The sequence below is a fragment of the Protopterus annectens genome, chromosome 4.part0, assembly GCF_019279795.1.
Source record: "Protopterus annectens isolate FY-2018-M chromosome 4.part0, PAN1.0, whole genome shotgun sequence".
Classification (NCBI taxonomy): Eukaryota; Metazoa; Chordata; order Ceratodontiformes; family Protopteridae; genus Protopterus; species Protopterus annectens.
In genome coordinates, this window is record NC_056733.1 from 994537689 (window position 1) to 994564618 (window position 26930).

The following is a 26930-nucleotide window of genomic DNA, read 5'->3' on the forward strand; positions in this document are numbered from 1 at the left end:
TAAACCCGAGTAAGACAGAGTGTGCGCGTGAAAGTGGTAGTGCGCACGTTTAAGCCAGAGTAAGCATGTGTAAGGCTGTTTAAAGACCTGTAAGCATGTTTGCACTGGTGTGCGTGCGTTTTAATCCAAATAAGCAAGTTTTAGTCTGTCTAAGCATGTGTGCGCATGTGTGAGCTGCTGTGAGCGTGTTTGCGCTTTTATGCGCGTCACTCCCCCCTGAGGAAACAGAAAGGAAAAAGGAAGCACAACAAATAGTAGGAAGCTACCAGGGAATACTAGTAGAGCTAGCAGGTGAAAACAATCAGAATCAGGCAATTACCCAGGCAGAACACTAGCCCAGCCCAGCACTTAAAACCCTACAAACAACAGTGCAGTTTGTTTCTCTCAAGAGACACTGCAACACTGGAGTAAGCTACTAGAAGTGAAAACTGAAAAAGCTTCACTCAGACAAAAAAATTCTAGGGGCTGCCATTGCTGTTATAAGGCGACATATGCAACATGCTGAGGGTGGTGACAATGCAAATGCTGCCAGACAACCCACAGTGAGGAGATGGAGAAGAGTGTACAGGCCCAGGGTCACCTACCAGGGGTTACATGAGCTGGAGATAGTGGAGTGCTATAGAGTGGACAGAGACCTCCTGCAGCAAATTGTTGAGCTGTGCAGGCCACGCCTCACACACAGAAACAACAGAGGGGAACCCATCCCAGTGGAAACCAAGGTATGTGTTGGCCTAAGAATACTAGCAACAGGTACCTTCCAGAAACCAACTGGTGATATGACTGGGATATCACAGGCATCAGCATCCAAGGTACTGCACCAGTTCCTGGATGCCATGTCAGCACATGTCGGTGATCATGTATATTTCCCCAATTCCCATGAGGTATTGGCCAGCAAAATGCGTCTCTACTAGCAAATAGCAGAATACCCTGAGGTAGTGGGTGCAATAGACTGCACGCATATATGCATCAAAACACCAGCCGGTGAGCGGGATATGGCCTACATTAACCACAAAGGCTTCCCCTCCATCAAAGAGGCACAGTATACTAACCTTGAAAAAGGGCATAGCAAAATTAATTTAATATTGGTGGTGAAAGCCATACACACTCTGGCTAGGCTTATAAATGCCATAGGGCAGATAGCCTAGTATAAACATATGAACCTATGAACTGACAGGTCGTGTGTGATGCCCAGGGCATAATAATGAATGTGTGTGCTGGCTACCCTGGAAGCTACCATGATTCCCATATCTGGCATCTGATGCAGCTGTACCAGACATTTCCCAGTGGGGACATCCCACATGGTCACTTAGTGGGGGATGCTGGCTATGCATTGGAGCCGTGGCTGATGACACCCATCTGAAATGCACACACACCTGAACAGGAACACCATAATGAGGCACATGCACAAACACAAAATGTAATTGAGCATGTGTTTGGGTTGCTCAAGTCACGGTTCCAGTGCCTGGACACATCTGGTGGAGCCTTGCAATACTCACCAACTACATGTACCCAAATTGTCATGGTATGTGCTATGCTACATAATATGATTCTGCAAAAACAGCTGCAGCAGGACCAGCATAGGCCTGGGCCAAACAGCCCCCCACCATTGCCAAGGCCATCACAGGCAGAGCGTGACTCAGAGGAGGAACAACCTGAGCCTGCCCCAGTAGGCAGAAGGAGGCGTGCCCAGTATGCCTTGGCTTTGGCAAAGAGGCAACGCATAGCACATACACTGGCTCAGTAGGAACCCTGGAAATTATACCTCTCTGACTCCCACATATAGTGAAAGGGATGCCTAAGTTGACACAACCTGCTTTCAAACATGTGCAGGGAGTGTAGTATGTGCATCCAACATAGGCAACCCTGCAGCTCCACCTGAGGCATGATTGCCATGTGTTAAGCAATGTAAGGTAGTGCTAAACAGCATTTACCACCATGTAGTATATGCAAACTTGATGACCTTGAGTATCATCCTACCCTCACCAAACATGATGCCACAATATGAAGACAAGATGATCAATTACAACAATTGGCTTAAGTATTGGTGTCAGTGAAAGGGGATCCAATGCCTGTCAGCCTGGGATGACATGCTCAACAAGACATGATGCTTCGCTAGGGATGGCTTTCACCTGTCACCTGTGGCCTTTTGGATATTGCCAAAGGCTATTGTCACCCCCATAGTGCCTTTTTTATGTAAGGCTCAAAAGACAATCCCACCTCCATAGGTATCACAAGGGATAAGAAACTAGAAGTAATGCTACTCAATGCCAGAAGTCTAAACTGCAAGATGCACACACTCCAAACTCTCCTCAGCATGGAGAATGTTGATATCTGTGCAGTAACAGAAACCTGGTTCAAGGCTCCCAAGAGCACCCTAGCACTAACAGGTTACACCTCATACCATGCTTTACAACCACAAAACATGGAACAAACTACAAAAGGAGGGTGAGTATCAATATTTGTCAAAGATACCCACACCCCCAGGTTGATGGCACAGCATGACACATCAGAGACTATCCATGCGCAACCAACAGTGGGTAAAACCGCCTTCCAGTTCATAGCCTGCTACAGAACACCCTCCTAAACCCAGATACCACACTTGGCTGACTGGAGAACACGTGAAAATATGAAGGTCTCCCCAAACACTATTATATTGGGCGACTTCAACTACCCAAACATAGACTGGGAGCATTACCCTAGCTGCAACACCCTAGCCCAAAGGTTCCTAGAATTTATAAACTCAAATGCTATGGAACAACTTGTTACCACTCCCACAAGAGGGGAAAACATACTGGACCTGATCATCACCAACATGGGGACTCTATGCCCAAGACCAGAAGTGTATCCCTCACTGGTAAGATAAGACCATAGAGTAATCTCACTGGATATTCACATCCCGACCCCAGCCCATGGCCAGAAAACCACAGTGAAAATTTTTCACTAAAGCAAATGTCACACTCCTCAAAACCAAGGTGGAATCCTTCACAGCCCCTGTGCCTGTGGAAAATACGGCCAAGACCTCAGAACACTTTATAAACGCATTCTATGAACACCTTCAGGAATGCATGGATCATGCAATCCCAAATAAAACCAAGATCCAATCTCCAAAGGCAGGCATCCTGCCTGGTGGACCCCAGCCATTAAAAAAACATACAATACAAGGAGGAAGCTACTATATGATAGAGCAAAATCCCAAAAAGGGAAGGCATCTCTGATCAGTATTATTGAAAAACTACAGCCACACATAAAATCGTCTAAGGACATCTTTGAGATAAAAATTGTATAGGACACTAAGGATAATCACAAGACTTTCTTTAGTTATGGTAGTAACCTGGGTGGAATTTCCCAGATATGCTGAGAATTAGTCCAAAATGACAAACAATACACCAAATCCACAGACATTGCCAACATCCGAGCTGACAGGTTCAGTGCAAACTTCTCCGCCCCACCACCAAAAGGGCAAATATCTATCCCAGCAGAGTGCTGGCCCCCTGACATCTCAGATGCTCAGGTAACAGCCAGCCTCTCCAAAGCAAAACACACAGCATCAATGGGACCAGACAGTGCCCTGGACTGTGTCCAACATGAACCCCAAGAAGAACTGAACACAAACATAAAATAACTGTTCAGTCTCAGCCTTAACACATGATATGTACCCAAAGAGCAGTATACAGCAACAGTAGTCTCTCTCCACAAAGGTGGTGCCTCAATGGATACTGCAAACTATCGGCCCAGAAGCCTGACTAGGTTAGTCTGCAAAGCTATGGAAAGGATCATCATGGACCTCAGAAATAAAGATATTGGGGACCTACAGACACTGGATCCTACCCAGTTTGGCTTTGTTAAGGGCAGATCCTGCCTCTTAAACCTGGTTGAGTCATTTGAAACAGTCACCAAGGCCATTGACGAGGGGAAGGTAGTCCACACAGCCTACCTGGACCTCACAAAAACCTTCCATACAATACCCCACTTGGTCATTATAGATAAGCTCACCAGCTTCAATATAAACCCCTATGTCACTAGATGGGTTGCAAACTGGCTCAAGGACAGAACCCACATGGTCAGAAATGCTGGAGCCATGTCAGACCCCAAACCAGCTACAAGTGGCATCCCACAAGGCTCAGTCCTGGGACCTCCCTTGCTTGGTATATATTTATCGGAGGTACAGGCCAACACAGAAGGACTGTGGCTGAACAAGTTTGCAGATGACTGCAAACTGGGTGCCATAACTGACCCTCCAGCTGACACAAGCATCCTACAAAAGGGCCTCATGGAAACAGACAACTGGTGCCAGAGCCATGTCCTCAAGCTAAACGCAAAAAAGTGTATAGTCATCCCCTTTGGCAAAAACTAAGTGCCCACAAATTACCACATAGGTGGTAACCCATTAAGTATGGAAGAAGTGATATGGGACCCGGGGACCCAAGTTGATAGCAATCTCTCATTTGACAACCACGTGGCCAAAGTGTTTAGAAAAACATTTCATATAGCCCACCTAATCATGAAGGTATTCACATCTAGATCAGGGGAGGGCATTGTGCCTCTTTACTCATCCCTCATCAGGCCCATAATTGAGTGCAATGCCCCTTGTGGGATGTACCTTATCAGACACCTGCAGCAGCTGGAAAGACCACAAAAGTGTCTCACCAGGAGGATCAAAGGGCTCAAACACATGCCATTTGCTGCCCGGTTAAAGAAACTGCAACTCCACTCAGTGGAATACCGTCTGCCCAGAGGTGATCTGTGCCTGATGTATAAAGCCATGTCCAAGCTGGAATCAATGCACATGCTGCACCTTGGAAAAACAGAATCCCATCAAGCTACATGCTCAAGAGACCTGAACCTCAGGACTGAAATAAATAGGACATGCTGGAGTGACAGATTCATAACCCAGAGGCTCCCTCCACTCTTGAGTAAACTCCCACTCCAGGTTAGCCAGAGTCCCTCTTTGACTCTTTTCAAGAGGAATCTGAATGAGTGGATGGGAGATTGTAGGTTTACCCTGGGTATCATTTCTATGTCACTGTTAGACAAAGGCACAGTATACTAACCTTGAAAAATGTCATGGCAAACTCCACTTAAAATGTGTGTTGAAAGCCAAACACACTCTGGCTAGGATTATAAATGCCCTCGGGCAGATAGCCTAGTATGAACCTATGAACAGAATCACACACACCAACTAGTACAACTGTGGTCAATGTGGAGTAATGTTTGGCAATGTCCACCCAAGTTGGTGAATACACAGCAATGTTGGACAAGCCTGGTTTAAGTAGGCCATAGCTGAACAAAATGCAATATGCTCATAGTTGCCCAACTGGCCCTTAACCAGTCTGGTCTGCTCAGTATGAACATTTAAAGCAGTGATGGGACTCAAACCCATGATACTGTGCACCATAGTGAAAGTACTGAACCAGTACACCATGACAGTATTGCAGTGCTCAGCCAGTATGAAAGAATGTTGACAAGTCTTTGCAAACTATCCCATGGAAACCCTGCAGGCACAGCACAGTCCCTGTTGAGTTATGACACAAAGGAGTCTGGCAGTAAGAACACAACATGACTTCCAACACACACAGTATAAATGTCAATATTGGTCATGTTCACACACAGCCACAAATGTAGTGGACTTCAGATTACAACATATGGAAAGGTCACACTGGGCATGCTCACACACTTGGATAAATGAGACATATGTCAGGCAATAAACCATCCCCACAAGAGGAGAAAACATACTAGATCTCATCATCACCAACATGGGGTCACAATGTTCAACACCGGAAGTATACCCCTCACTGCTGAAATCAGATCATAAACTAATCTCACGGGAAGTCCACATCCCGCCTCCACCTGAGATAAAAAAGACCACAGTGAAGAACTTCTCAAAAGCCGACTTCACACTTCTAAAGACTAGTGTGGTCTCTTTTAAGGCCCTTGAGCCTGTGGAAACCATTACTCAAGCCGCTGAATCACTTACAAATGCCTTTTACCAGCACCTACAGGACTGCATGGATCGGGCAATCCCAAACAAAACAAAGACTCTTTGTACCAAAGGCAAGCATCCAGTCTGGTGGACCCAGCCATAAACAAGCTCTACAACAAAAGGAGGAAGCTACTACAAGATAGAGCAAAATCCTTAAAAGGGAAGACACCTTTGATCATTATAAGTAAAAAGCTACGATCTCTCATAAAATCATCCAAGGCAAATTTTGAGAGAAAAGTCGCTAAGGACTCAAAAGACAATCATAAGGCCTTCTTTAGCTATGTTAGAAACCTGGGAGGAAACTCCCAGATATGCTCAGAATTTGTTCAAAATGATGTAAAAATCACTGAACCTACAGACATTGCCTACATACTGGCTGACAGGTTCAGTGCAAACTTCCCCCCCCCTCCCCCCCAAAAGGAGAGATATCTATACCAGAGGATTGTAGCCCCCCAAACATCTCTAACGCTCAGGTGAGAACTGCTCTCTCCAAGGCGAAAAACACAGCATCCATGGGACCAGATGGTGTCCCCGGTTGTGTGCTCCACAAAACTCAATGAGGAATTAAACCCGCAGTTAGGACAGCTGTTTAATCTTAGTCTCACCTCAGGGTACGTACCCAAGGAGTGGCGTACGGCAACTGTGGTCCCACTTCACAAAGGCGGTGCCTCCACCGACCCTGGTAATTACCATCCCATCAGCTTGACAAGCCTGATCTGCAAAGCTATGGAGAGGATCATAATGGAACTCATAAATAAAGACATAGGGGACTTGCAGACTTTGGATCCAACCCAGTTTGGCTTTGTCAAAGGCAGATCATGCCTTTAAACTTGGTTGACTTTTTCAAACAGTCACCAAGGCCATTGATGAGGAAAGGCAGTCCACACAGCCTACCTCAACCTGGCAAAGGCTTTCGACACAATACCCCACTCAGGTATCATTGAAAACTCATCAGCTTAAATGTAAACCCATACGCCACAAGATGGGTTGCAAACTGGCTAAGTGACAGAACCCACAGGGTCAGAGTTGCTGGCGCCATGTCAGACTCAAAGCCTTTCAAAAGTGGTGTCTGCAGGGCTCAGTCCTGGCCCACTCTTGTTCGGCATCTACTTTCAGAAGTACAAGCAAACACAGGAGGGTTATGGCTGACAAAGTTTGCAGATGACTGCAAACTGGGCGCCATAGTCGAGAACACATCTGACACAGATATCCTTCAGAAGGGTCTTATAGAACGAATAACTTGTGCCAGAGCCATGGCCTAAAGTTAAACCCAAAAATGCATAGTCATACCCTTCGGGAAAACAAGGTTACCCCTAGCTACCATATAGGTGGCAATCCACTAAGCACAGAAAAGGTTATCAGGATCTGGGGACCCAGGTTGACAGTAACCTTTCGCTTGACACTCACGCTGCCAAAGTAGTTAGGAAGACCTTCTACATTGCCCACCTGATCATGAAGGGATTCACATCTAGATCAAGGGAGGTCATCGTCCCCTGTACTCATCACTCATCAGACCAATGATTGAGTACAATGCCCCATTCGAATGTATCTGACCCGACACCTGCAGCAACTGGAAAGGCCCAAAAGTTCCTCACCAAAACGATAAAGGGTCTCAAAATATGTCTTATGCTGCCCGACTGAAGGAACTCCAGCTCTATTCAGTCGCCATCGCCTGCTCAGAGGTGACCTGTGCCTGACATACAAGGCCATGTCCAACCCGGATTTGATGAACATGCTTCACCTCAAAAATCTAGATCCCCTCAGAACTACAAGAGCGGAGACTTAAACCTTGACACGGTTATTAATAGGACGGCTGAGGGACAGATTCATCACCCAGAGACTCTATGCTGTGGAACAAAATCCCGCACATGTGAGGCAGAGCACCTCGCTGGCTTTGTTCAAGAGAAATCTTGACCAATGGATGGGAGATCGCAGATATACCCCAGGGATTACCTCAGTGTCACTGCTTGACAGAGGCACAGCAAAATAATGGGCATAGTATCCTTCAAACTAAAGGGGTGGCGAAAGCCACAAAACTCTGGGCTAGGCTTATAAATGCCCTTGGGCAGATAGCCTAGTATGAACCTATGAACCTATGAACCTATGGAAAGCCTGAACTGGGCATGCTCACACACTTAGGCTATGTCTGAGTATAGCAGTCAGCCACACATATCTGGCAGTTGTATGTGTTAAGCCAGGAACATCCCACGATCCAGCAATCTGCTCTGTGCACACAGTTAAATGCCAACAGACACATATATTAATATACTGGAACCTTGTCATGATCAAACATGTTACGCAGATACACAAGTTGTTCATAGAAACTGGGAAAGCTACGGCAATAAAGACCTGCAAACAGTATCAGCAACAAATATTGTGCATCCTGAACATAAACATAGGTGCAGAGGTTGATACCAGGCTGTCTTCCCTAGGGAATTTATAAGCCTAGGCAGAGTGTATTTGACGTCCACCTCCCCAGTAGAGTAGCCTACTGTGCCTCTGTAAAGTAGGTCACAGAAGGCACCCTTTAAGGCTAGTTTGCTGTGCCTCTGTCAAGCAGGGACACAGTGGAGATCCCAGGGGTGAATTTGCAATCTCCCATCCATGTGGCTGGATTTTGCTGGAAGAGGGTTGGCGAGGGGCTATGTCTAACTTTAATTGGGATTCAATTCCAGAGTGAGGGGAGCCTCTGGGTAATGAATCTGTCCCTGCAGCATGTGCTATTCAGTTTTGTGTTGAGGTTTAAGTACCTGGAGTGTGTAGCTCTAAGGGTCTTGGATGTTATGAGGTGGAGCATATCCATTACATCTGGGTTTGACATGGCTGCGTACGTCAGGCATAGATTACCTCTGAGTAGGTGTTAAGCAACTGAGTGCATAGGACATCTGTGTGTAGCCCGTGATCCTCTTGGGGAGGTAATGCTGTGGACACTGTAGTTGCTGCAGGTGTTGGGTAAGGTACACCCCAAAAGGGCCATTGTAGTCAAACATGGGCCTGATGAGTGACTAGTAGAGGGCCACAATGACCTCCCATGATCTACATGCAAACTCCCATGTGATAAGGAGGGCTATATAAAGGTCTTTGCAATGACTCTGTCAATGTGATTAGCAAAGGAGAGGTTACGATCTATGTTGGTCCCCAAATCTGTAAATACATCTTCTGTACTTAATGGATTACCACTTATGTGGTGATTTGTGTGTACCTTGTTTTCCTCAAAGGGGATGACTATGCATGTGTTAGCATTTAGCACGAGGCCATGGCTCTGGCAACAAGCATCCATCTCTGTGAGACCCTTATGGAGGAAGCATGTGTCAGCTGCAGTGTTGCTTATGGCCCCCGGTTAGCAGTCATCTGTGATGTTTTTTAGACATAATCCCCCCATGTTAGTCTGAACCTCAGAGAAGTACATATCGAACAGGACAGGCCCCACAACTGAGCCCAGTGAGACACCAGTTGTAACTGGTCTGGAATTGGACATGGCACCTGCAATTCTGACCATGTGGGTTCCATCCCTGAGGCAGATAGCAACACATCTAGTGATATAGGGGTTGATATTTAAGCTGGTAAGCATATGTATGATGCCTGAGTGGGGTATTGTGTTGCAGGCTTCTGCAAGGTACAGGTAGACTGTGTGAACTACCTTGCCCTCATCCATGGCTTCAGTAACTGTTTCAAAGATATGAACTATGTGTAAGAGGCAAGATCTGCCCTTAACAAAGCCAAATTGTGTATGATCCACTGTCTGGAGGCTCACAATGTTTTTGATTTTGACTTCCATGGTAATATGCTCCATAGCTTTTTCTACCACACTAGTCAGGCTTATGGGGTGATAGTTCCTGTGGTCCATTGTGGCACCACCTTTGTGGAGTGGGTGCACTGTATCTGTATGCCATTTTCAGGGTACATATCCTGTAGTAAGGCTAAGTTGGAATAGTGACTTAATGTGAGTGTTCAGTTCTACTCAGAGCTCGTGTAGGACACAGCCTGAGACACCGTCCGGTCCCATACATATGCTGTGTTATTTGCTGTGGAGAGGGCACCTTTCACCTGTGCATCTGTGATGTCAGGGAAGTTACATTTGGGATGGGCATCTGTACCCTTGGGGGGTAAGTGGGGGCATTTGTGCAGACTCTGTCTGCCAGGGTGTAGGCTATGTCCGTAGGTTTGTCATATTTTGTGCTGTTATGCAACAATTCAGAGCATATCTGGGTTGTTTCCACACATATTCCTGACATAACTAAAGAAGGCCTTGTGATTATCTGTAGTGTCTGGTCAATTTCACTGTCAAAACATGCAAGTGATGATTATATGAGGGATTGAAGTGTCTTGCCAATACTTTTCAGAGATGTCATCCCTCTGTGGGATATTGCTCTGTTATGTAGTAGCTTCCTTCTGCTGTTGTACAGCTTATTTATGGCCGGGGTCAACCAGGCAGGTTTCCTGTTTTGGAGGAGTCATGGTTTTATTTGGGATAGCATGATCAATGCATACCTGCAGGTGCTCATACAATGCATTTGTAAAGGATTCTGCAGATTGGGCTGTATTATCCTCCAGCATGGGGCCTTTGAAGTATTCCACCCTAGTCTTCACAAGTGCAAAGTCTGCTTTTGAGAAATTCTTTACAGTGATTTCCTTTGCTGGGGGTGGGGACAGGATATGGATGTCCAGGGAAAGTTGTTTATGGTCTGATATTAACAATGAGGGTTCTACCTCTGGTGTGGAACATAGAGTTCCCATGTTGGTGATGATCAGGTCCAATATGTATTCCCCCTTGTGGGTGTGGTGACTGGTTGTGCCATAGCGCATGGATCCACAAATTGTAGTGGCTGTAGGGTGATGTTGTTGAGGGCCTGAGTAGTATCCCCAGTCAATATTTGTGTACCTGAAGTCAACCCCTATAATGGTGTGTGTGAAGACCTTCATATCCTACACTGTTCCCAGGAAAGCCGAGTGCGGTTCCTGAGTATGGGGGGGTGGTCTGAACTACACACCAAACCAAAAGGCAGTTTTGCACAATGGTAGTTGTATATGTATGGTCTGTCATACTTAGTGCAGTGGTACCAACTCAGAGGTTTGTGTATTTGTGATGTATATGGATACACCCCCTACTTGTGCTGTGTGTTACAAGTCCTGTGGTCATGAAGCATGGTATAGAACATAACCTGGCAGTGCCAGTGTGCAAATGTGACCCTGAACTAGGTATCTGTTAATGCACAGATATTGTTATCCCCCATACTGAGGGATAGTAAAAGATGTACATTCCTCTTTGGAAAGACTGATGATGTCAGCACCCTATAAATACAGCAGGAGAAGGCAAATCATCCAGTAATGCGAATAGCACGCTGTGCTAATGCGTCTCTCTCTCTCAAGTATCATAACATAGTTAGGTAGGGGTTTAAATCCTGCAAATGCTGTGTGTGGGGTGACAAGGGGGTGTGTATGTATGCAATTCTCTGGGAAAGGAATGGCCTTTTTGAAGACTAGGATAACACACCAAAAGATGTACATTCCTCTTTGGAAAGACTGATGATGTCAGCAACCTATAAATACAGCAGGAGAAGGGAAATCATCCAGTAATGCGAATAGCATGCTGCGCTAATGCATTCCTCTCAAGTATTATAACATAGTTAGGTAGGGGTTTGAATCCTACAAATGACATGTGTGTGTTTGTCACACAGTTTGCCAATGTGTTGTGTGCTTTGCTTTTATTATTGTATGACATATTATTATAACAGTAATTTCAATGCACACATCAGGTATGTGTGTGCCACATACAGATATGCACCTGTGACCTTTAATAGTTCCTATGTGTGAAGCCTGCCTCATATGATTACAGTTGTTACATTTGCCAGCATGTGCCGCAACTTACCAGACCTTAGGCCATACATGTATGTTGGTGACAATGCAGGCTACTGCAGTGATCTGTGTCCTAGGCTAACCCATGAAAGCTTTGATAGATTAATGTGGGTGAGGGTTCATGTCTGGAGTATATGTCAGACATGTTAAAACACAGCAAAGTCTGTGAGTGATGGAAATCCAGTGTAGGTGTATGGCAACTGTTGCTTAGATGATACACCGAAGGACTGCAGAATACCTTTGGAAATTTGAATATCTCAGGATAGACAAGATAATACTTGCCCACATGTACACACCATTACCCGTTCTACGGGATGGGTGCTACCACCTACATGGTACTGTTGGAATAATATGTTAACTACATGCCGATGACAATGCTACAGTTGGGTTACAGCAATACAGTATGGCTTGGACAACAGGTATCTGTCTGTATGATACCCTTGTGGTGGTTAGGTGTGTCATGTGTAGAATGCATTGTAGGCCACGGTATGCATTTGCAGTCATAGATGGACATATCCGTAGTGTGTTGACATGTACGTCAGACTGCTATATGCCAAAGAGTACTGTTCCCAGGGATGTGTGGGGCTCAGTAAGAATGCCTACTGGTATAGTGTAGTACTGCAGGGATATCACTGACACCAGGTTCCTACATCTGTGTATCAGTTGAGGAGACACCATGTAATGACCATGGAATGTCAGGCTATGTAGGCTGTGTATAGTACCAGAATGCAGACCATTGACATATGGAAACCGTATCACCCACAGCATACTGTCAAACCATGTGATGTTCCATGCTAACCATGTTCACAAATGTACACCTGGAACTCTGTGCTGCAAACATCACACATGTACTGTCCACACCCCAACCCATGCAGGCACAGGTACACACAACAGCCATGTGCACATGTGCAGACAGTACACTTTGGGAATTAACACTGGTGTATACAAAAGTACAATGACAATCATAGTTAATGCATCATGCATGCTCGAATATACCCACAACGATATCATTACACTGTACTGTTAACAACATGATATTATTACTACAGTGCTATGTAGTCACCCTGTGCATCAGCACCATGCTATCCTGTTCCTGCATCAATGTTACAGATGGCAGGAGGTGGAACAGTTTCATCATATGCACAGGGTGTGTACTTGGTTTGCCAGAGTCTGCCATTGACACATCCAATCGACATGTATGTGTGCGTGTGTTAGTGAGGGACAACAGTACAACATGGGGCAACGTTGATGCGATGTGTGTGTGTATGTGTTAGCCCTAGGTGTTAGCATTATTTGTGTGTGCATGCTTGCACACAGTTCCACCACGTGGCTGCCATATACGGGTGTTTGTGGACAGCCACAGACTATACCTGCCAGGTCATACAGATCACTGTCTCTGGCCACGGACACTGTACCTGTGCCTGGCAGGGGTGCTACGGACAGTATCAGGTACTAAGCCAGACTGGGTACTGTCATCAGAAGCAGTGGGTTGTTGACTGGACACATGTCCCTGCTGGGACTGTCCAGAGTCACGAGTGTTCTAGGACAGTGTAATGACAGCACAGACCCAGCATTGCTGGGGCTGGTACTGGCACTATGGGAGCGGCTGTGGGTTTGTTGTCATCTGTGATGACTGCCAGCTGATGATGTTGCTGGCATACATCCATGTCGACACCTCAACCGTCCTGCACTGTCCTGGCTCCTGGACATGTAGTTGTGGAAGAGATCTAATGTGTCCCCAACGTCTATCAATGACCTCACTGATATTACTGATGGCAGCCGCAACATCACGCATAGTGTCATTCATAGCGGTGCGATGTGCTCTAAGCTCCCTCAGGCCCTGTTTGGTGTACCGTTCCATACGTGCCTGTGCATGCATTACAGCCCAGAACATAGCTGAGGTTGAAAGACCTCTGTGGGCATGTCTGACAGGGGCAGTACGACCACGGATGCTCCCACAAGAACCCCTGGACATCTGCCTGTGTGGTACCATGTCAGGAATCTGGCCATGGCTGCTGTGAGGGGATGCATGTCCCAATGATACCACACTACCCTGGTCAATCCCCACTGTATGCTGTCCCTCAGCTAAGGACATTGGTGACAATGGTTGCATCGGCAGGATGACTGTGCGCATTGATGGGGTTGACTGCTGTGTAGTGTTGATTGGCTGACCAACGACAGACCCTGTCACACCACCCTGTGCCATTACACATGTATGATAATTATCACTATCCCCAGCAGTGGCTTCAGGTTCCCTGCTGCACTCCACCAGAGCAACATCAGAACTTGTGAAAGGAAGATAGGAAACACAGTTTACAAATGTGTACACGATGTTAGCACACGCACACATGCACACATGCATACAGGTGCACATGCACACAGGCACACATGCACACATGCAAACATGCACACATGCGCACATGCACACATGCACACAGATGTGCATGCACACAGGCGCATATGCACACATGCACACAAGCACACAGGCACACAGGCACACTCCTCATTACAGCAGATACAAACACAGACACACCTGCAATCCAACACATGCACAATACTGTTTGAGGGTGGGTGACAGTATCACAAGGAAAAACATCACTGCACACGTGTCAGCATGCAGATTATGTGTTGCACAGGAACATGCAGTGCAAGTGTAGACAGCCCTTGTTAATAACAGTATACGTGTACTTGTTGGTTGTGTGTAGTTGTTCAGTGATTGTCTCCACCCTGGGACACAATGTGTACAAGGACATAACAATGTTGTGCATGTGTTACAAGTTGTGGGTGCATATATTTGCACACACACACACACACACACACACACACACACACACACACACACACACACACACACACACACACACACACACACACACAACACATGACGGTGCTACGCAATAACTGCTATGTGTACTTTTGTGGTCAGTGGAACTGGGTGTGGTTTAGTAACGTGAGCCATGATCAACATGCTTCTTGTGGTCAGTCAACAATAATAATGTGTGCCAGACAGGCAGCTAGCATGCTGTACCTGAAGTGCAGTAACATGACTACATCCACAATTACACAGCCACTTGTTACATGGGTGTGTAAGGTGGCCAATAGTGAGCATTGCCTAACATGAATGTATTATTTGTTCAAGACTTGCACAAAGACATGGTAGGCCTCTACCCCTCAGGTATATTATGTGTACTGCGTAGAGGATAAGTGGGATACTGAAGGGTGGCCATACAGCAGGTGTCATAATTGGACATGTGTAGCAGGCTAAGGTGTAGTGTCTATGCCAAACATGTGTGTGTTGTGTACATGTGTATCAGGTATGCCTATACAATGTCCAGTACTGTGTTGCCACACATGTGACATGCTCTGTGTATTGCATGTGAGTGAGGCAGCTACTGAGAATAATGGGATATGCATAGTCTCACAGCAAACATGCACAGCATGCATTATGTGTAGGTGTTACATGTGCACACACTACACCTCCATATGACATGCACATGTCATTAGCAATAGTATTGTTATTACACACTCACCAGCATGGATTGACTGTCTTGCTGTCACTCCACAGGGACCTGCAAAAATATGACAGCGACTGCCAGTGGCCACAACTGTGCCACTGATACTGTGAGTATGATAAAGTACAGTAGTACAACAGGTGGCTTTCACAGGTGTACAGATTATGCTCAGAATATCAATCTTGCAGAAGAATAGGCAGGTTAACAGCTACACACACAGTACATATCTCACACACGCATAAACTACCAGTACAGAGAACAGTCAACTACAGATATGGCATGTTACCTGCACACTCCATTTCAACATGCTGGTTGGCTCCGGCCTTCATGATGACACATGTTTGTGGATGTTATTGTTGTTGGCCTGGAGCTACAACACTTAGGAGATGCTCCTCCACACTGGTGAGGGGGGTGGATAGGTACCCCACCACCTGTGGCAAGCTGTTGTCTGTGGATATCAGGCACATGCTGCCGGACATGTCTAATTAAATCACTGCAGTGATGGCATACCTGCTCATATGTCCGGTTATGCATGCCTATGTCATTTACCCAACGGACAAGATCTTGCCACAGTGCAGCCCTCTCATGCTGGTTCTGGCTGGTCCTGGAAAACAGCACAGAGAAATTCTGCACCAGGCTATGGTGGATCTCCTGATGCTCTGCTGCTGTATAAGGTGGGATACGCTGATGCACCATCACCCTGGAAGGAAAAGAAAAATATGTGAGCAAGTCATGTGGCACACTTAATATTCTAATGTACTGATATCACTTAACTGCCATATATAGCATCGGTCTGTCTATCAGGGGATACACATGTTCGATACTACATATCAGTGCTCAGCCCACAGCTGTCTGACAGTGCCTGCCACACTCCATACAACAAACTAGTATACACCAGCACTCAGCACACTGTTTGGGATACAATGCACAACCTCACACTGGGGGTATGTATCAAGCTAATGGATGAAGAATATTGTCATCCCATGCAATGAATGCAATGCACATTTAACAGTTTAAATGGCAATCCACCCTAGTCTTTGATGCCATACCCCTACCTGACATATGTGCACAGTTGTTAATATAGCTAGCATACTGCTGTCACAGAGTATACATGCTGCCAGGTACACACACATGCCCTGTAACACACATGTGACTGCGGCCATGCTACAGGCATCATTACACACACATTACACATACATACAACACACACACATGTATGACGACACAGATGAGCATTAACTATGTACCTTATAGTACTGTGTGCCCCTACTTACAGATACCTATGCATGAGGTATGTAATCTGTGCAGACTACAGGAAACACACCAGACAGTGTTACCAGGGAATGTGAACATACACCATACTGTAGTGTTTAGGCCTACAACTTCAGGTAGCACAACAGTTCATATGTGAGCTGGATTCAACAGCAGTACCACTTACTGAGCATACATGTATTGCTTCTGCCTACAATGGGACACCGCAGTCGTACACAGGAAACTACAGCACAACATATGCCAATCTACTATGTTTGCATCCCGATAACTGACACATCTTTCTCTGGCCTCACACCTAAGACACAAACTACCATGACAGACACAAACTCACGCTAAGCTATCACACCTTTACAGACCATGCACACAGTCAGTGTCACACTCATTCAACCTCACATAGCTGGTATTGTACTGAGTACATGTGTGTGTGCATTGTGTCATAGGTAGGTACTATGCTGTTGGCCCTGGGCCTAGGGCAGCCTAGCCATATGCTACCCTGCCCTTTGGGACACATGTAATGTGATTTTACTTGCTCCAGTGAAACGGTTACACAGAGGTGACTCACAGGGCATATTACCTATCTCCATAACATTCATCAGGGGTATGTATGACATCTGCTAATAAGGAGCCTTGTTTGTTGATGCTGGGTGGTTTAGTCCAGGGTATGGCATATTTGTGTATAGAAACCTGTACCTCCAGCATGTGCTGTTTAGTGCGGTGACAAGGATTAGGGCCCTAAGTCATGTAGGCTGGACGGATTGTTGCCATGGTGGTTGGCTGACTGGTATGGGTGTGACATAACTCTGCATGTCCAGCAGTGGTAACTTCTGTGTAGGAAGTATGCAAGGCACTCTAGCTGTGGTTTTGTGAGTCAGTCTGCATAGGGAATGTGTTTGAGGGCATTATCAGTCTTTGTTAGGTATGTCTGTGGCCTTTCCACTTGCTGTAGTTCTCACGGGAGGTACATAGTGCAAAGGACATTGTGAGGAGTAGAGGGGCACACTGACTTAAATTTCCCTAGCTGACACAGCTTTTGTGATGACATGTAACATGTACAGGGATTACAAGACTAATGTGCCACTGTGGATATCAAAGGGAGGCTATTTTACACCTGTGTCCCATGTTCCCTTCTGACACCTCCAGTGGTAGGCAGGCAACCACCTATGTGGTAGTTAGTGGGTAACATGTTTTGGAATGGGGTATGGTACTGCAGTATCAACACTGGTGTCCAGTCCATGCCTTGTTCACCAGGCACCTGTTGCAGTACATCTGCCCCCATGTCCCCCTCTCTCACTCTCTTTATATATATATATATATATATATATATATATATATATATATATATATATATATATATATATATATATATATACACAAAAACACACACACACACACACACACACACACACACATAAATGTATATATATATATATATATATATATATATATATATATATATATATATATATATATATATATATATATACATATCTACATATATGTATGTATATATATATATATATATATATATATATATATATATATACTGCTGCTATATAACCATATATATATATATATATATATATATATATATATATATATACATATCTATAGACATTCATATCTATCTGTATATATGTATGTATCTACATATATATCTATATATGTATGTATCTATTATATCTATATGTATATACATATTCTATCTATCTATCTAGCTATATATATATCTCTATCTATTAATACATACCTCTCTATCTATGTACATATATCTATATCTATATATATATATATATATATATATATATATATATATATATATATACATACACACACTTCTAAACATCCATTGCTGTACATATACATGCACATGTAGGCACATAACTGCCTACCTTTCCTTGCAGGAATATCACTTCTGAAACAGTTGTGAGACATACCATTCTGTAATGATATTGCACAGTATTGTGCAGAATGCATTATGCTGTCCTCAGGCCCAATAGCTGTAGCAGGCCTCACTGGCTCAGTCCCACAGACGTTCACCACCACATGACATATACCTGCACTGCATGCAGTTTTCAATGCCACACACTACAACCTACATTGATATGTGCACATAGCAACACCCAACTACATATGTATGTCCAGCCTTCACTAACAGTTGCAGTATGTCCCTTGCCCTATGCACATCTGCATATACATATAGATGCGGACTGCTAACACATATGGAGGGTTCACAGTATGTAGATTTTTAGATTATGTAGTTTACATTACCTTTGTCTCTGACAGCTTTTTTCTTTTGGCTGGCTGGCTTGCTTGCTGGCCTGCTTGCTGGCTTGCTTGTTGGCCTGCTTGCTGGCTTACTTGTTGGCCTGCTTGCTGGCTTGCTTGTTGGCCTGCTTGCTGGCTTGCTTGCTGGCTTGCCTGCTGGCTTTATTTATTTATTTTATTATCTCTGTCTCTCTCTCTCTCTCTCCCTCCAGTTGCTGCAATGATATTATTGCATGTGTGGACTGGCAGTACAGGCTGCTTTTGTAGGTATCTGCACATGTGCATGTGATGGCCTCTGCACCAATTGGTGCCCACCATTTAGTAATTGCATGCAGCCTGCTGTGTGGTAATTGCAGTTCTCACTGTGATTTCAGGACACTGCTATAAAATGATAGGTTAGTTAGGCGTAGGCCTTTCAGTTTTGCAAGGTGGGGACCATGCTGGTTTGCTGTGGACACTGTTGTGTCATTCAGAAGGTTGGTATATCTATCATATCTGAGGCTGTGTTGTAGACACTGAAATGCATGTTGTACTGAAACCTGACTGCTGCTTCTTCCAGTGCACTCTTCTCAGTGTGTATGTTAACTCACACCTGCTAATGCTAACACTGTTTTCATGGGAGTATGTACTTACCTGTGGGATTTGAGGATTAACTGGCATACAACAGTAGTTCTTGCAATGTGTTGCTATGGCTTTTCTATTTTCCCTTTACATTCACTCCTTGAATGCCTGATATTTGTCTTTACTGGAATGTGTTGCTATGGCTTTCCTATGTTCCATTTACGTTCACTCCTTGTAATGCATGATATATTTCTTTCAGTACTAAGTTCTTATATGTTTGCTGTAGCTTGGTGGTACTTCATGCAGTCTGGTGAGCCCAAGGTCTGGAGTTTGACACTTACAAAGGTAGTTTATTTTGCTGCTGAGCAGTACTGGGGCCTTGTCATACAGAGTGAATAAGGCACTTTTAAACAGTTGTAAGCGGGAAGCAGGAAGTAAGTGGGGACACCAGCTAGGGATGTGCAGGCTGGGTGTAGGGAAGGTCCATAGCTGCACATTTCTTTAACTGCAATAGCTGTACATATGTTTGACATTTGCTGTGACATTTGAAACTTTCCACCCCTGAGAGAGGGGTGAGGACAACTAAGTATATTGTACTAACAATTATGAATATCAGGCACATGCAGTGCTTGTGAACTGCTATACTGTCATTAGTATGTTAGATAGCTACATCCTTTGATATTTCTGTGTTGTACTCCTACATAAGGGCATGCTTGTGGAAGTAATTCTACAGTTATTCGCAGAGTGTGTAACAGCAGACAGGCTGATATGCCTGTGTGTTTCTGACACTTCCAGGCCTCAGATACTCTCAGGTATATATTTTACCAGCCTCAGGGAAAGGTACATATCAGTGGGATACACCTGTGATATATTTCAGATATTCTGCAGTTGTGACTGTGGGGTATTTTGAGCATATGTATTACTACACCATTTCTGACATGCAAGTAGTGTCTACTGTAACTTATTGACAGTTACCATTATGTGGGATTCCCACCTTTCTGCCTACTGTGAGTACATTTCACAGGGAGTCAGTGGGGCACATGTAACATTTGTTTGCAAATCAGGGACATCCCTGTAAATCAGTCACAGTTGGGAGGTCTGGCCTCTTACCTATTCAAATATGGTGGTGTTTATCCTGCTCTGATACTGTGTGGGGTTTGTAAGGTGCTACTGTAACATTATTACCTACTAGCATGGCTGTTTCCCTTATCACACTAATGTAATGCAATTCCACAAGAATTGCCAGTAAAGATACACAGAACAAGCTTTGTGTAATGGCCTTCCTATTTTCCCTTTGCATTCACTCCTTGTATTTCATGATATATTTCTTTCAGCACCAAGTTCTTGTATATCTGCTGTGGCTGAGTGGTAATTCATGCAGTCTAGTGTTTCCAAGGTCCTGGGTTCGAGACTGACAGGGGTATTTTATTTTGCTGATGAGCAGACTACAGGCCTCGTCATACAGAGTGACTAAGGCACTTTTAAGCAGTTGTAAGCGAGTTTACGCGGCGCTTAGCTAAGCTTATCTATGCTTAGCTAAGCGCACACAAGCGCATACCTGCTGACTACTGCTTAAAAGTGCTTACTCCCGCTAACACCCGCGCTATTTTCTTTTAAGGAAAAGAACATGGGGAAATAGGAAAGTGGTGAAAAATGGGGCACAAAGAGGGTAGGACAGTAGGAAAACAAGCTCGGGATGTGCAGGAAGGATGTAGGGAAGGCCCATAGCTGCCCAATTCTTTACCAGCAACAGCTGTGTATATATTAGAAATTTAGAGTGACATTTGACACCTTCCATCCCTGAGAGAGGGGTGAGGACAACAAAATATGTTGTACAGCCAATTGTAATTATCAGTTTACATGTCCAGCAGACATGTATGCGAAATGTGCAGCTATGTATGGGGCGTGATTTTTTTGTGGGAACAGAGTGCCCTTTTTTTATTTTTTTTTCAGATGAGAGTGGAATGTGAGGTACAAAAAGTAGGTATATTTGGGAAGGTAGGTTGGGGAGGTTAACAGACAAGACAAACAAGACACATACAGGGGCGGAGTATGACACATGTGGGGGGTAAACACAACTGACGGGGACGGATGTTTGGATATCGCAAGCCCATGAGCTCACAGATGGCAACAGTGGAAATGAGATCCCCACCCATGGGCAGTTACCACTGCGCCTTCACAGCCCAGGCCGGGGTTGTGCTAGGGGCTGGATAGGATGGGCAGGCACACCCATGAGTTGCGCCACTCTCGCCTCAAGCTGGCGAAGTCACGGAACGCCTGATCTCACTACACACCATAGACCGGACCCTATGGAGGGTGAGTGGAGGCTCTCCTCTGGCCACTCTTGCAGAGGGGGGATGAGCCCCATCCCCTGCAGTGCTTCCACCCAAAGGTGGCACAGGGCCACTGGAGGAGGAGGTCTCGGCCTGGGCACTGGTGCCAGGTGCACTCGCCAGCTGAGGTGGGAGAGGTGGGTCCGCTGGAACCCGCTTTCCCTCTTGTCCTATGTTTAGCAGCATTTTATGGTATTTTGGGTTAGTAACAAACAACACCATTCAAAATTAGTTGTAACAGCATGCATCAGTATTCCCATTAACCAAACACACATGAATTCCAAACATTGAGCAGCAAGCATAACACATGCATATTTAGAACAACAGTGGACATTCCAACAGCATGCAGGGTTGATTGGTGGCAACAGGACATCAGGTTTGGATATGTGAACAGGGCACATGCATCAACATACATGCATATATGTATAAACCAGCAGGACAAATGTCCATTGGAATTAATTGTGAATACACATACCCAGTTTGGTGTGGAATGGCATAATTTGTGAAAATAGGGTAGGGTGGAGAAATATTACATTAACAACTTAAACTACCTATACATATACTGTACATTCCTAGTAGATGCAGATATATATCCCCTACATGTATTATACAGTTTCCTGTATGTAACCTTAGGAATGTTGGTGATGGGGATGTTACTGCTACATTAATATACATTCCATTTTTATTCATATATGTTCATATCTGTCTGTGTTCAGGTAAAGCATCCTGCCACATATGATTTATATGGGTCTAGACAACTGTGGATGTTCAGCATTTCATGCAACCATACTATCTCCATAATGGAATGGTACAGCAACATATCCAAATTGTGGGATGGACACAGTCCAGGTTCTGTACTTTATTTAAGACATTTCACTCTTTGGTTGTGGCTGTCTCATTCATTTCATTATGTAGTGAATGCAGTATACTTTTATTCCAGACTTATTACAGCTTTATTGGTAGCTTCAAACTCTCTTTCTCACACTCTCTCACATTTTATATTTACATTTCAGGGTAGTACTTAATTCTAGGCTTTATTAACATTTATTACTGGGTTACAACAATCCTTTCCAGTTGACTCACATATTTCATTTGGCAGAATTTGCAAGGATGTATTCGACAGTTGTCTATCCTTTGTTGATTGATTACAACACTCATTTTCAGGCTGAAGCAGTTATCTGATATTACAATACAGGTGGAAACTCTATTTGAGACTTGTTTAATCTTTATTACTGGATTGCAATACTCTTTTCCAGGCTGCATCACTTATCTAATTTTACAATACTAGCAGAATCTTTCTTTTAGGCTTATTTCACCTTTATTACTGGGTTACAACACTGAACTCTTTTACAAGCTGTCCCACTTATATTCTATAACAATACCAGCAGAATAATTACTAATCTGCCTGGTGGCGCAACCTCGCCAGCCTATCAGCATAGGCTTGCCGATTTGTGGATCGAACACCTGCAGCTGTAATATAAATGAAGGAATATTGTAACATACCTATCCATACTATAAGCTAGGATAGCATTTCTTACATACTTAATTACATGGATACTTAGTAGTGGGGCATTGGGCGTTTGGCGGGCCTCCTGGATCCATCGGTTCAGTTGGTCCTCCTTTTGTCGCTTCAGGTCTGCATGGTGGTGACAGACCTGTTCACCAGTCCTCGGAATGCCTGTGGCACTGGTGAGATCATGTGCCAACCGGTTCCACGCCTCTGCCTTATACTCTCCCCATTGAACCTGACCCTGCATGAGTTGCACTTCATGATCATGGACTAGGAGCCAAACCATATATTTTGACTCCTCAACACCTCACCTTTGTGCTCTAAAGTGATTTCCCTCTCCTGCACCTGCCATCCTGACTGCAAATGGGTACCACAATCAGTTATGGTGTGTATTCCCGCCTATGGGGCTTATATATGCCGGTTTTCCCGCATGTATCTGTGATTGGCCATTTTGGATATTTCTCTGCTTACAGCAAACCTGCTTTGTCATGGTTTTATTTTCATTCATTCCTATATGTATGGTAATACTGTATTTCTCAGTGCAACTGTCATGGCTTAGTGGTTCAGTACTTTGACTATGGTGCACAGTATCCCAGGTTCGATCCTTGCCATTGCTTTTTTATTTTACTACTGTCTAGACAGGCTAGTAGGTGTGTCTGTGTAAAGGTGACTTTGCTACAGCTTGCCCAACATTGCCCGACGGTAAGCTGGTTGGCACACTGCGCAGCTCCGTGCAAAAGGCTTATGCTGGGTAATGCGTTATTTAGCCATACGCACTCATATTAAGCTTGTTAAAGTGCTGCTCAGCTACGGGCACTCATTTTAAGCTTGTTAAAGTGCTGCTCAGCTACGGGCACTTATATTAAGCTTGTTAAAGTGCTGCTAAGCTACGGGCAATTATGATCCTTTTTATATATACATCATATAGGTTTTGTTCAGAAATACATGGGCCATTTCATTACATTTTACTTAAATTAAATTTATATATATCGGGGAGTTGTTTCATACTTATTTAAAGAAAAATGGAGGGGGATGTTGTGGGGCTCAAACCGTGACTACCTATTCTTTGGGCGACATCCCTACTGCTATGCTATTGCTACTTTGCTTAATTTGCATATGTAGATCTTATATGCTTTTCAATGTCATATCTGCTAACTGTGGTTGAGCGAAGGGCATACCTGCGCAAACAAGCGCAAATGCAGGTAAACATTTTGGAAATTATAAAAAAAAAAAAAAAAAAGGAAACTGCTCTTTTTACATTTTATATATTTTCAGTAGGGTTTAGTCTGTGGGGATGTGTGGTGTTGTGTTGCTATGGCTTTTCTATTTTCCCTTTACATTCACTCCTTGAATGCCTGATATTTGTCTTTACTGGAATGTGTTGCTATGGCTTTCCTATGTTCCATTTACGTTCACTCCTTGTAATGTATGATATATTTCTTTCAGTACTAAGTTCTTATATGTTTGCTGTAGCTTGGTGGTACTTCATGCAGTTTGGTGAGCCCAAGGTCTGGAGTTTGACACTTACAAAGGTAGTTTATTTTGCTGCTGAGCAGTACTGGGGCCTTGTCATACAGAGTGAATAAGGCACTTTTAAACAGTTGTGGCGGGGAAGCAGGAAGTAAGTGGGGACACCAGTTAGGGATGTGCAGGCTGGGTGTAGGGAAGGTCCATAGCTGCACATTTCTTTAACTGCAATAGCTGTACATATGTTTGACATTTGCTGTGACATTTGAAACCTTCCACCCCTGAGAGAGGGGTGAGGACAACTAAGTATATTGTACTAACAATTATGAATATCAGGCACATGCAGTGCTTGTGAACTGCTATACTGTCATTAGTATGTTAGATAGCTACATCCTTTGATATTTCTGTGTTGTACTCCTACATAAGGGCATGCTTGTGGAAGTAATTCTACAGTTATTCGCAGAGTGTGTAACAGCAGACAGGCTGATATGCCTGTGTGTTTCTGACACTTCCAGGCCTCTGATACTCTCAGGTATATATTTTACCAGCCTCAGGGAAAGGTACATATCAGTGGGATACACCTGTGATATATTTCAGATATTCTGCAGTTGTGACTGTGGGGTATTTTGAGCATATGTATTACTACACCATTTCTGACATGCAAGTAGTGTCTACTGTAACTTATTGACAGTTACCATTATGTGGGATTCCCACCTTTCTGCCTACTGTGAGTACATTTCACAGGGAGTCAGTGGGGCACAGGTAACATTTGTTTGCAAATCAGGGACATCCCTGTAAATCAGTCACAGTTGGGAGGTCTGGCCTCTTACCTATTCAAATATGGCGGTGTTTATCCTGTTCTGATACTGTGTGGGGTTTGTAAGGTGCTACTGTAACATTATTACCTACTAGCATGGCTGTTTCCCTTATCACACTAATGTAATGCAATTCCACAAGAATTGCCAGTAAAGATACACAGAACAAGCTTTGTGTAATGGCCTTCCTATTTTCCCTTTACATTCACTCCTTGTATTTCATGATATATTTCTTTCAGCACCAAGGTCTTGTATATTTGCTGTGGCTGAGTGGTAATTCATGCAGTCTAGTGTTTCCAAGGTCCTGGGTTCGAGACTGACAGGGGTATTTTATTTTGCTGATGAGCAGACTACAGGCCTTGTCATACAGAGTGACTAAGGCACTTTTAAGCAGTTGTAAGCAAGTTTACGAGGCGCTTAGCTACGCTTATCTATGCTTAGCTAAGCACACATAAACGCTGACTACTGCTTAAAAGTGCTTACTCCCGCTAACACCCGCGCTGTTTTCTTTTAAGGAAAAGAACATGGGGAAATAGGAACGTGGTGAAAAATGGGGCACAAAGAGGGTAGGACAGTAGGAAAACAAGCTCGGGATGTGCAGGAAGGATGTAGGAAAGGCTCATAGCTGCCCAATTCTTTACCAGCAACAGCTGTGCATATATTAGAAATTTAGAGTGACATTTGACACCTTCCATCCCTGAGAGAGGGGTGAGGACAACAAAATATGTTGTACAGCCAATTGTAATTATCAGTTTACATGTCCAGCAGACATGTATGCAAAATGTGCAGCTATGTATGGGGCGTAATTTTTTTGTGGGAACAGAGTGCCCTTTTTTTATTTTTTTTTCAGGTGAGAGTGGAATGTGAGGTACAAGAAGTAGGTATATTTGGGGAGGTAGGTTGGGGAGGTTAACAGACAAGACAAACAAGACACATACAGGGGCAGAGTATGACACATGTGGGGGGTAAACACAACTGACGGGGACGGATGTTTGGATATCGCAAGCCCATGAGCCCACAGATGGCAACAGTGGAACTGAGATCCCCACCCATGGGCAGTTACCACTGCGCCTTCACAGCCCAGGCTGGGGCTGTGCTAGGGGCTGGATAGGATGGGCAGGCACACCCATGAGTTGCGCCACTCTCGCCTCAAGCTGGCGAAGGGGATCAGTCATGGAACGCCTGATCTCACTACACACCACAGACCGGACCCTATGGAGGGTGAGTGGAGGCTCTCCTCCGGCCACTCTTGCAGAGGGGGGATATGCCCCATCCCCTGCAGTGCTTCCACCCGAAGGTGGCACAGGGCCACTGGAGGAGGAGGTCCCGGCCTGGGCACTGGTGCCAGGTGCACTTGCC